The sequence below is a fragment of the Gracilinanus agilis genome, chromosome 4, assembly GCF_016433145.1.
Source record: "Gracilinanus agilis isolate LMUSP501 chromosome 4, AgileGrace, whole genome shotgun sequence".
Classification (NCBI taxonomy): domain Eukaryota; kingdom Metazoa; phylum Chordata; class Mammalia; order Didelphimorphia; family Didelphidae; genus Gracilinanus; species Gracilinanus agilis.
In genome coordinates, this window is record NC_058133.1 from 399629822 (window position 1) to 399643195 (window position 13374).

At 33.8% G+C, this 13374-nt stretch overlaps 1 pseudogene; it reads left to right on the forward strand.

The window, feature by feature from the left end:
• The first annotated feature begins 4520 nt into the window (after positions 1–4520).
• The window catches only part of LOC123246618, a 128745-nt pseudogene continuing 119891 nt past the window's right edge, over positions 4521–13374 (forward strand).

Below are 13374 nucleotides of genomic sequence, written 5' to 3' on the forward strand. Positions count from 1 at the left end.
TAAATTTTCTAAAACTATATCTGTCTTCTCAGGACAGGTTCTTCTGTCTAATCTACTCTATCTATAAATTATTCACTAACCAACTAAAACTCACTAAACTAATAGACAGCCACCATTCAGTCCTTCAATCAGTTTTCTATAGCAGCCCAACTGTTGGCTGCAAAATTCCAGTAGTTCCTTGCCTCAGAGATAGACTTCCTGCTCCCTAGAGATCCCAGAGGCAAAAGACCTCCAACAATCAGCAGCTGCTTCCTTATCTTCTCACTGACCAACTTTCCTCCCTAACTTTCTTTCAGAGGGCAGGCCACTTCCTCCCCTCAGTCCTGTTCTCCCTGGTAACAGAATCTTCAGCTCTGGCTCACTGACTCCTGTCAGTTCAGATTTACTTAGAAATCCTCCTCTCAAGCCTCTTAAGGAGACAGAGGAAGAAATTAAGAAAATCTCTTTAACAATAATTTCTTTTTTTTTAAGTTAAAATAAGGAAAAGGTTTGTTTGAGAAAAGAACTTGAAAGCCAGCTAAAGATATACATAGACTATGGATGAAGTGATATATTAAAAACCTTAGTAAATCATTAATGCATTTAAGGTAATGTCAACACCCTATAAATAAAGAAAACATTCTGATTTCTTTTCTGGTGTGATGGGAAGACCAAATAATTTTACATATTTTCCAGATAACCAAGATACTGTGGTCCTAAACACTGCAATAAATAAGGAATATCTATATAAATAGGTCCATGTCAAATTCCATAGAAAAAATTCCAAGCTTCAAGATCAAGTTTAATACTGTCAAAAATCTTTTATTTTTTAAATATAAAATATTATTTTTTAAAATTAGGTAGTACTCCCATGAGTGCTATAGAGAAAACCCAGTCCTCCCATGTTAAGTAATATGCTGTGAAGAACCGGAAAGATTGAATCCAAGTATAAAAGAAAATAATAAATATCTAATAAGATCAGGAAGGTACAGTTATACTTCAAACAAGATATTAGGAAAAAAACAAATAGCTATAAGGCTTTATATATATCTGGGGAAATGGAATATAATCCTGCAAGGAAAACAATTTACTATTAATAAGAAAAATAAATCTCAAAAAATTATTTTGAATGAAAGGATAAAAGGTGAGTGTGAACACTTAAATAAAAACACAGAAATAAAGACAACTTATAGATAGATGTATTTGAGTAATTAGGACTCAATAAGAATAAAATATTTACATGTTAATGGGACAAGAAACAAATATCCCCTCAGAGCCATAATGTCATAAAATGCTCTAGAGATAGTTAAATAAAATGGAATTACTTTATAATACTTTCCTAATATTAATAGAAGGGTGAGGGGGAAATGAACATGTGAAGGCAGAAAGTCAGTGAACTTTACTGTCTCACATGACTAGGTTTCATATAAAAAACTATATTAGTATGAAAGACTAGTGGAGGAAGTGAGTGTCACATTAACTTTATGGTCATCTTTACTAAACAAAGAAGGAGAAAGCATATACACATTCATGGACACACACATGAATATCCCCAAAATTGACATAAATATATATCTGTTAAAGAGATTTTCTTAATATTTTCCTCTGTCTCTTTAAGAGTCAGAAGAGAGGGATTTCTAGGTGGAGAAGAGCTGGCAGGGGTTAGTGTGCCAGAGCTGAAGATGCCATTACGAAGGAGATGAATTAAGGAAGAAATCATCATTTGGCAGTTAGGTCTTTTGCCTATGGATCTTTTGAGAGCAGGAGATCTGTCTCTTAGTCAAGGGCTACCAGCAGTTTGACTACTGATGGTTGGTAGAAATGGATTTAAGGAGGTCATGGGTGGTGGCTGTTGATTTATTAGTGTATGATAGGTAGTTAGTGAATCAATTTTAGATAGGTTAGATAGACCTGGTCTGGCCAGACAAGAAGCACCTGTCCTCAGAAGACAGTTAGAAGTAGGGTTTTAGAATTTTAGTTAGTCTTAGGAATTTAGGTATAGTCATGGAGTATTAGAATAATAATCTCTCTTTCCTCCTTTCCATTTTCTATCTGTACTTCTTCTCAAATTGAACTAAGTGTTTTTATTAAACTACTCTCCTCACTTTTGTCAAACTCCTACCATTTAACCCTTACAAGTCTAGTGAACCAGGTAGGAGTTTGATTAATCTGTTAATCTTCTTTTCATTATTTCTTATTATCCCTACTTTTCAACAATAGGCAAAAAGGTAGAAGTGTAGGAAATTTTTAAACAATTAAATATGATATTAGATATCATGGTACATGTAATGAAAGACAAAGTTCCAATCTATATCAAACAACTCCTGCTCTCAGGGAGCTTTACTGAGCTGTTATATCTCACAATTTTAGATTGTATCCAGTTATTACTTTTTCTGGGATTATTTGTTCTGTCAGGATTTCTTCAAGGACATCAAGTTTCTCAAATATTTGGTCTAATTTCTCTAAGAAAAAGAAACATTTGAAAGATAGCTTAATGGAGACTAGAGTTGCATACCTTAAAGACTGTATCTCTCAAATGGCCAAAACTATTTCTCAACTGAATGAAACTCTCTCTCACTTTAACCAACCTGTCTCTCCTACTGCTCCTACTTTTTCCAAAAACTCCAGGACAGCTCAAGAAAAAACCCCAAAGAAAGAAAATACAAGCCTATTCTCCTTAAGAGAATTACCTACCTTTAATCCCCCAAAAAAGAGATAGTTAATATAAGACATCAAAGGCCATTTAACCCTCAGGATATTGAGGGATTTAATCAGAGCACTCCTTCTTTTGAGGAGGATCCCATAGATGTTATCAAAAGGCTGGAAAACATATGGCAACAATTTGATGAAACCTGGCCTGATTTTGAGCATTTCCTAGGCAAAATGTTAACAAAAGAGAAAAGTATAAGGTTATCATATTTACTAATGGGAATTGGGGAATGGAAGCAGTTCACTGGTTAGTGAGAGATCCCAAGTGGGATTTTTAATGATGAAGATGACTACACCTGATTGTGTCGAGCTAGGGAATCAGTACTCGAATCAATGAGAGTATGTTCTGACAGACCAGGTACCTGAACAAAATTTGAAAAACTAAAACAAGAAATCGGAGAAAATATTTCACAGTTCATGGACAGACTTGTAGAACTCTGAGGAAGATATATAGACCTAGATTTGACCAGAGAAAGGGATGTTAGACAATTGCAAAGGCAGTTTGTGAAAAATTATTGCAGGGTAGTCAAGGACTATTTCAAAATCAGTTATTCTAACTGGCTAAATATGGACATTGATAAATTAAGAAAAGTGGCAGTATATGTGTATAATGGGCATGAAAAGAAAGATGAAGATAATAGTAATTTAGTAGAGGCATTAAGAAAGGAGAAAGAAGTATGAAAGGGAAAACTTGCAAAAAGAAAGACAAATGATGGGGTAGTTATGGCTCCTTTGTGAGAATCTGCAAACCAAAGACCAATGTGTTACTTATGCAGAAAAAGGGGACAACTAATGTTAAATTGCAGAAGCTGAATTCAAGTATTAAATAATTTTAGAAATAATGGTGGAAACTTTAGGAATAACTTCTAGGAACAACAACTATTTTAGAAATAATAATAACAACAGAGATAATTACAGAAATAACAATTATGGGAATTATGGGAATGATAGACCAAATAATCAAAATGAGGCAAATGACATGTTACAATTTATCTGAAATAGAGCTTGTCCACACAACCAAAATGTAAATCCTCCTTGACAAGAAGAATCTCAGAGAGACACACATTGACCTTTATAAAGGTCTGAGAGGGGAGAAAGGACTCTGGAATCAAAAATTGAAACATTTGATTTTCCAGACAATATAAATACACCAGTCATCTCAGTCCATTCTCCCCCTAATAGCAATGAACCACATGTGACACTGAAAGTTGGAAATATATTATACGATTGTCTTCTAGATTCTGGGGCATCTAGATCTGTGCTGATGAATACACTTGATACAAATTGTAATTCTATTGACTCTATCAGTGTTGTGGGGATGTCTGGATCACCTCTGAAAGTCCCAAATGATGTCTGTGAATGAAGATAAATAGCTTCAGGTGTTTTAACATAAGCTTTAGGACCTAATCAATGTCCAATTGCATATTATTCAGCTCATCTAGATCCAATAGCTTCAGCTGCACCACCATGTCTTAGCGGCATAGCTGCAACAGCTTTGCTAGTAACAAAATTTGCAGATTTAGTATTTTGATACCCACTCATAATAATGTGTCCTAATGAAGTTGAAGTATTATTACTTAGGCATAGAACACAGGCATTTTCTGACCAAATACTTACAAGATATGGAATAACTTTATTAGGCAATGAAAACATTACTTTAAAATGCTGCACAACACTCAAACCTACCACCTTGCTTTCATATTTACCAGTCACAGAACCATTGCACCTATCATTAGTATCCATGATAGAAAAACCTCATGATAATCTCCTAGACACTCCTTTAGAAAATGCAGATTTATTTTTGTTTACAGATGGTTCTTCCTTTATGAGAGATGGTATACATTTACACTGAAGCAGCTGTAATCACAGAATTTGCCACTCTGAGGTCATCATCACTGCCATCAAATATAAGTGCTCAAGGTGTAGAATTAATAGCTTTGGAACATGCCTGTGTAATAGCAAGAGACAAGAAAGCAACAATCTACAATGGTTCAGAAAATGCTTTTGGAATATGTCACACTGTTGGTACGTTTTGGCTTCAAAAGAAATTTTTAACATCAGCTGTTAGCAAAAGCATTGCAAATGCAAAAATCATCAACGAGATTCTTTCTGCTCTCTGACTACCTGAAATCCTGGCTATTATACATTGCTCTGCCCATACAGATGGAATTGACCCTTTCTCTAGAGGAAAGCACCAGGCAGATGCTGCTGCAAAACTTGCTGCCATAGAAGGCACTGAATTCATCTTAAATTTGGCAGTTATCAATGACTCAGATCTCTCCCTTTCATATAATGAAAAAGAGGTTAAAAATGGAAATAAAACTTTAAGGCAAAGCAGATTTATAGTGTATGGGTGGCATCTGAAGGAAAACCCATATTCCCTAGAACTTTTTATTATCAAATCTGTCAACCTGTCCATAAAAACAGTCATTTTGGAACCCAAGGCATTATAGACTCTGTGAGAAAAAGTATGTATAGCCCCTGGCATAACTAACATTGCCTCTGATGTATGTATAGCCTACAAAACCTGCCAAGCATATAACCAGCATATCTTTTGTGGAAAAGCTTTTGGTGGACGTCCTTTGGTTTACACACCTTTTGAACATCTCCAAATACATTTCTTTACAATGCCACAGGCTGGACATTAAAAATTTTGCTTAGTTATAGTAGAACAGCTAACCAGATGGCTGGAAGCATTTCTAACCACTAAAGCAACAGCAGCATTTGTTGCCAAAGTACTTTTAAGAGAAATTATACCTCGTTTTGGTCTGTCAGCACAGATTGATTCAGACATGGGGACTCATTTTACTGATTTGGTTGTGTTATAAATTTACTCATGTTTAGGAATAATACCGAAGTTTCATGTACCATACCACCCCAGAGCTCAGAGCAAGTGGAAAGAATGAACAGGGAGCTGAGAACTATGATTGGAAAACTATGCCCTGAGACTCATTTGAAATGGCCTGAAGTTCTACCTCTAGTGCTATTCTAACTTCAAAGCAGGTCCTGGGGAGATTTACACATCTCACCATTTGAGATGCTGTTTGGCCATCCACCAATATGTGCTGAAACATCTTGTGTGTGTGTATATATATATATTTTACATAATGATCATAAGTTGACTTTAGATACTTGTTTCTGTGGAAGATAGTCAGGATTATTTTATTTGTAACTGTAATTATTTATAATTTTGTAACTATTTGTAATTATTTATAATTTGAGACTTGTATGTTGAAAGATTTGTTTGTTTCTTTCTTTCTCTCTTTACTTTTCCCTATTACTAATATAATATAAGATAGTTATTTTTTTTGAAAGATCCATTGGGGAGACCAGGCTCCCAAAGGATCTCAGTTCTTAATCTCTCCCTCTGTCTCTTTAAGAGGCAGGAGAGGGATATTTCTAGGTGAAGCAGAGCAGGGGTTAGTGAGCCAGTGTTAAAGATTTCATTACCAAGGAGACAAGGGGAGAGTTAAGGAAGGAATCAGTTGGCAGTTAGGTCTTTTGCCTCTGGATCTCTTGAGAGAAAGAGGTCTGTCTCTGTCTCTTAGTCAAGGGCTACTGGCAATTTGACTACTGAAAGTTGATTGATAGAAATGGATTTAAAGAGGTCATGGGGGTAGCTATTGATTTATTAGTGTATGATAGGTAGTTAGTGAATCAATTTTACATAGAGTGGTTTTGATAGGCCTGGTCTGGCCTGGCAAGAAGCATCTGACCTCAGAAGATATTTAGAAGTAGGGTTTTAGAAATTTTAGTTATTATTAGGAAATTAGTATTAGGAATTTAGTTATAGTCATGGGCTATTAGAATAATAATCTCTCTTTCCTCCTTTTTTTCTATCAGTACTTCTCAAATTAAACTGTTTTATTAAACTGCTCTCCTTACTTTTGTCAAACTCCTTTGGTTTAACCCTTACATATCCACCTTAAAGGAAAATAAAATGAAGTTTGGAGAGAGTAAAAGGAAGAATATATGAGAAATTAAATATAAGTCTAGAATTGTTGTGAACAAAAACTTTGAATTGGTGGTTGGATTCTAAAAGGAGGCTTAAAATGAAAGAAAAAATAATAAACCATTATTGGTTCTAGGAAAAAAAGAAGAAAATCTGAATGAGAGAATGGTATTAAATTGTATTAAGTACTGATCAGTAATGTTAAGAATGCTCTTCTCTCATTTCTATCTTCCTTATAAAGAGAACTACAGTAAAAAGAGGAAAAGTATAAAAGATTGTGATAGATAAAAATAGAAAATTAACAACTATAACCATGAATTTAAAAATATATAAAGATAACAGAGATGTTGATTTCTTAGATCAAAAGAATCATACATATGCTCCAAATATCACAATAATGATTTTCAAAAGTCAACAGATATAACATGGATAAAGGAAATAAAAAAGGAAATGCCAACAAAATTCTTCACTCATGCAAGGAGTGAAGGAATGTAGCATTGGAGAAAGGGCAAGACCACAATCCATAATTCTTTGGACTAATTCAACCTAAGGACAACTAATATTCAACCCCCAAACTATGTAGAGTAGGTTGAATTATTGCAATACAAAAATAAGAAGAGCATCTAGGAAAACCATCTCTCAAGGAGCCTATGTCACATGAAAAAATTGTGACAACACCTAAGGTCTTACATGAAGCTTCTTAAGGTCAACCAACAAAATGTGGATGGAATCCAACAGGATTATTGAAAGAAGTGAAGTTGATTCAGGTTCAAGACTTTGTAAGGAGGAGGCAGAAAGAACCAATATCAAAATAAAAAAAGGAAGAATCAACATAAAGAGCCAACATCAAAACATAAAAAGGAACAATCAGGAAAAAAATTCCTATAGAAAGTAGGGGCTAGTCTTATTCATCAAATCCAGGACAATTTTTGTGATATTTTTTTAAATATACTAGAGGGAATAGAATATAATACAAACAAAATACCTGAATTCAGAAACTAAGGCCTGTAATAAGAGTACCTATAAGAAAATGCTAAAAACAATGAAGAAATACCATGAACTCAGAGAAGCCCAAGATGAAAAAAAATTATTAAAGGAAATAATACCAAAAAAGACTCAAAGAAAAAAACTACAGGTCTAAGCAAATATAAGACTACCTAGAAGAAATTCATCTAGAGATAAAAAATCCTATATTAAGGAGAATATGTAAAAGTAGGGAAAAATGGAAAGGAGACAGAAAGGTTATAAAATATGTTGTTAAACTTTACCCAAACATTGATAAAAAATTAGAATGGATCAAGCAGAAATAAGTCAGTGACTACATTAGGTAATTAGATACATAAAAATATATGCATTTGTATTTATATATGTATGTATAATAATATTCCTGACCAAATGTGTAGAATAAAAATGTTATCAAAGGAAATATGCTAGGAAAAAAACATGCTATGCTTATACAATCTAGCATTTATCACACTAGTGAATATCAAAACAAAAAAAACTGTTAAAAAACATAAACCCACATTTTCTGAATCTTTTAAATCAGAAGCAAAAGGGAAAATAGCAAATCCACAATCTACTTTCCAAACAAAACCTAAAATCACATTGCATAGAAATATTACAGCTCAAAAACAGAAGGTCCAGGTTGAAGAAAAAATATTACTCTCTTGTAAAATGAAAGAATGTTCATATCAACAACTTGCAGTGAGGCCCATTGAAGACATGGCAATTGACTCTTATATACAGTAGGATAGTTTGGAACATAATATTCTACTAAGCAAAAGATAAGGGCTTTTAACCAAGAATAAACAATCTTCTAAAAATGAATAAAATACTATGGGTAATAGAGCACTGGTTTGGGTAAGAACTTTCAGTGATATACAATACTTCTAAGATTTCCTGATAAAAAGAAAGAACTGAACATAAACTTAAATATACAAAGACATAAAGAAAAAAGTAGAAAAACAATTTCTGCATTAGAAGGGACTATATGATGATAATTTCTAACATTCTAGTAGCAAGAGAGAAAACAGTCACTTCTTTAAAACTGAATTATTCCAAATGTCACAGAGAAATATCTTAGAAGATGGTATTGAACGAGAAAGGGGAGGGGAGGAAATGTTGGGGGTGAAATGTAAGAAAAAATGAGGTTATATACTATCTAATATCATAGGAGTTTATGGCATGATGGCTTCACAAATATAGAGGGAGCTAGTGGAAGGACATTCAATAAATCTCACTTTTTGTGAATCAGACAAAGAAAAAAATGAATTCAAGTGAACAAATGAATGCAAACAGATTTTAGTATAGAATGTGCTAGCAATGGACAGGGAGAAGAAGGTTAAAGAAAGGGGAGGGCAAGTTAAGTGAAAAAATAGATACAAGTCAAACAAAAATCTATCAAATGAAGGAAAAAAGAGAGAAGCTAAAAAAAGAAAAGACTTGTAGGGGTAGGAAGAAAGGAGAAAGGGGATAATGTAGGACAAAGAGACAGCTTCAAATTATTTTTTATGTTGAAATGATGTGTTTTATTAATTAATATAGTTTTAATACCATCCAGAACCACGTTGACCTCTATGCCTAGGTATTTGCTCAAGTTACCTAGAGGTGGATTCTGTAGATGCATTTCTCGAAAGGCATGATAGTTACTTCATATTCTTCTTCAGCAGATTTATCCATTATCATGAATATGCTACTCACTTTATCAGTTATAACACTCCTAAATATATAAGCTGAGTATATATTGCCTAAGCTGTCAGGATCAATTCTGATTGCTCTCTTTTTCTCTTTAGGCATCTTGAAGAAATTAGAGTTTGCAAACAGTTGATGTTTTTGAACAAGTTTTAAAAACTCTGCCACCACAGTGAAATAGGAAGGATGTATAAATAGTCCGAAGAATTCCAAAGTTGGCCAAAAAATACCTTCTTGATGTTACTTCAAAATACTGTAGCATTTTTACATATGGCTTCTCCATCATTTTCTGCATCTCAGTAATTATGTCTGTTAGCAATGCTCTATGCCTGCATAGCATGTTCTCCCATTCTTTCTTTTTCTCCATTATTCGAGGTTCCAGATTACTTTATATGTTCTTTAGTCTCTGATAGAGCTCTGTGAACTTTGGGTTCATCTTCTCCAATGTGAGTTCCTTCTCTTCTGCTTCCTTCCTTGGCTCTACCTATCTTGACGGAAAAATTTTTCCTAAATAGATTTTTATGTACATAGTTATTCCACATCACAGCCCATAACAGGAATGGCTCCTTCCCTTCATAAAGAAGTTCTCAAATTCTTCTATCCTGTTCTTCATGTTGTCCTGTTTGCTCTCAATATGCTTCCTATAGTGGAAAGCTGGCATTGTAATGGGACAATGGATGTGGTAGTTATGATTCTCTGATTTAGAGCAGGTCTCACAAAGTAAGGTCTTGTCATTATCATAGGGTAGCTTCTGATCTTTCCTATGTCTCACACGTTTACTTTCTCCTTCAGGCTATGTAAAACTGAAGTCTTTTCAGTTTGGAGAAGTGAATGCTTCAAATTTAAATGGTTAGTGTTTAGGAAATTCTTCCATTGCCTCTTTCTTCTTCAACTTTTAAATAGAAGAGTGAAGAGATGAGTGACAAAGAAGGAAAAGGCATAAGAAGATACACCATCTTTCTGTGGTTTTTGGCTGCTCCAGAATTCATATTGAGTTATTATATCATAGTTTTTTGACAGTAAGTTTTAAAAGGGTAAATCTAATGGACAACTCTAAAATAATATTATATTCTCCTATTAGCATTAGATGATAAGAGAAGACAGAGAATCAGATATTGATGTCCTTTCTGGCCAAATCCTATAATTTTACATATGAAGAAATGTATATTTATTGGCTTACTTAGAACCTCACAGGTAATAAATGGAAGTGGTAGGAATTGAAGCCAGGTCCTTTTTTCTCCAAAACCAGCTATCTTTGTACTAACTCTTCCTGACAACCTAACCGTTTTGTACTTTCAACTGGATAGCACACATGCCCAATAGCCATTCATTTAAAAATATGTCAAAATAAAAGGGTTAATGAATTATATTACAAGTGAGTGGGATGGATGCCATTAATAGGTTGGAAAAGGAAGAAGTAGATTCAGAATTCAAATAAATGAAATAGAGGCAATAATCCAGATAATAAATGTCACTTCAACTCTGCCCTTTTGGTTCAATTATCTAAATATTTCATGTGATAGTATTTAGGACTTTTATTTCACTGAATGGTATAGATATTTGCCTCAGGGTTCCATTGGACCTTTAGTGTTAATATACTCTGCTTCATCTCTTTCTTTTAATATTTCCCTCTGAAAAAATGAAGACATATGGCTGCCTCTTTATATGATATTTAGAGCATAGAAAATAATAATGTGCAAAGGAAAAAAACTTTAAGTACTGCTAAATTGTAACAAATATGATTTTGTGAGCTAGTGATTTGTAGTCTTTAATTATGTGAACCCATCTCTTAAGTCAATTGTGTTTAGATTTTCTGTAGACTCACACCTAAAGATAGATTCTGATTTTGCCATTAAGCCTCAGCTGTCAAGAATCACTATTCAGCACCTGTCAACACTGACATTCAAAAAGTAAACAGCGTTTGGAGGAGTGGACACAGTGAAACTTGGATAAAATCCCTACATTTTCACCTTTTACAAGTGTCAGTTGCTTTATATAGTCAGCATTCAACATTAGCAGGAGGGCAGCTTAGAGACTTTCATTTCATTTTAAAGAATTTTCTTTTATATTTGACATAACTCAGTAGGAAATGTCAGTAGGAAAAATCACTGAGTTGGAGCTAGAAGGGACTTTAGAAGTTATCTATTACAATATATTCACTTTATATATAAGCAACTAAAGTCTGAAGAAGTTGAATGGGTCCAAGGTCACCTAGGTAATAAATAGCAGAGCCAGGATTTCAGACTAGTGGTCTGTTTAGGTATATTCATCCAACTATGTCCACATTAATTAAATAAAAATTTATCATAATTGTCATTGTTATTGACATTGTTTCCTCTGTGGTTATTATTATTGTTGGGTGTTTTTTTTGGTAACTTTTTTATAATAGCTTTTTTTTTTCATAGGGATCCATTCAAGTATCAAACTTGATATCTTGGCCTCAATCAAGCCATATGCTGGTCAACTGAGATAAAATGCTGAAAACACTTAATTAAAAAAGATGTGATAAAAATAGGTTATGCAAAATATTGTCAGTCCAGTCTGATTTGATAACATGTTTCCAGGTGAATATGGAGAAGCTACAGAATTTTAGATAAATAATCATAGAGGATAAAGCTGTACTGGATTTCAGATGTTTCTATTTACCTTCCAAGATCTTCCCCATCCTTTCAGATTGTACAATTGCTAAACATCATGCTTTAAAACGCAACTATTGGTATTCTTTTAAATATTTTTAATGCAATGTTTATACTCAACTTAGTTCAGGAAAGGGTAAGCCAAAAAGCTGTTTTCAGAAGGAAGATGTTTTCATCCTGACTTCTCTTCTGTGGTTATCAAATTGGATGCAGACGAGTGTCTCAAAGCTTTACCACACAGATGTCTTTGGTGAATGTCTTGAAATGGTTGCTGGGTTCCTTATAAGCACAGCTTTAATGACCCTATTCCAAAAGAATTACGCATAATTAAATTGTAACAAGAGGCTAAGTATATGGTATTGAAGAATTCCTGAATGACAAGAGAAGCTCCAGGCAGCAGCCAAACCCTTTATTAGTTCTCTTTGTTTATAGAATGTGGCCACAGTGGCTTTTATGTGATCTTTTTTCTAAGCCACTTAAAACCTTTGGTCTGTTTTCAAAGGTTAGGGAACAGAGGACCACAGTGTGCTCTTACATATGTGTGTGAGTGTGTATGCACATGTCAATCCGCCTAGGCATCTATGATGTCAAGTACAGTCATTTCTACTTGATCCTATTTCCTACTTCACAGGTCTTCTGAAGATTCCTGCCTGATGTCTACAGTGTTTTGTTTTGTTTTTTAACTTCTTTACAGATGTGCTTATAACATTCAGAAATGACGATCACTCTTGAGCAGTGTATATTGCCTAGCACTTTAATCTGGGAAGTTTTTTGTTACTGTTTGTTTAAGGAGAGGATAAATTTAAAGATAAATGTCCTGATTTAAGAAACAGGTATTTCTTTACTTCACCTTAATTATTATCTTCTCTATGGATCTGAGAAAGTAGGTAACAAACATTAAATTATATTCACTCAGTAATCCATCAATGATTATGTTGTCAACTAGTCATGATAGAAGAAAATCTGAAATAATCTTTTCCTCCTTCTTTCTATTGTTGTTGACATTCAACTTTTTTGAATCCTGCCAACACTGACAACTAAAGTTATAGAGATACCAATCTATGGAAGCAAGTCCATCTGTACTTATAGAGAGTTCTATTTGCTTTCTCTTACTTGATCCAGAAAAAGTAATCCTTTGAAGTTGATAGGACAAATGTCATCATATTCATTGAACAAATAAGCCAATTGAGGCTCAGAGATATAAAGTTACTTTCTTAAAGTCAGAAAATAAGTAAGAGGGCTACAGTCTAAATTAAAGTTTTCTAATTCCCTTTTTATTATGTCACAGTACCTATATGAGGTCCTTCTTTCAACTACCAATCCAGCCGCCAGTTGATATACAGCCCTCTTAAAAAAAAATTGCTATACTATATTTATATATCATCTCTGTATCTTTTCTTCTTGTTC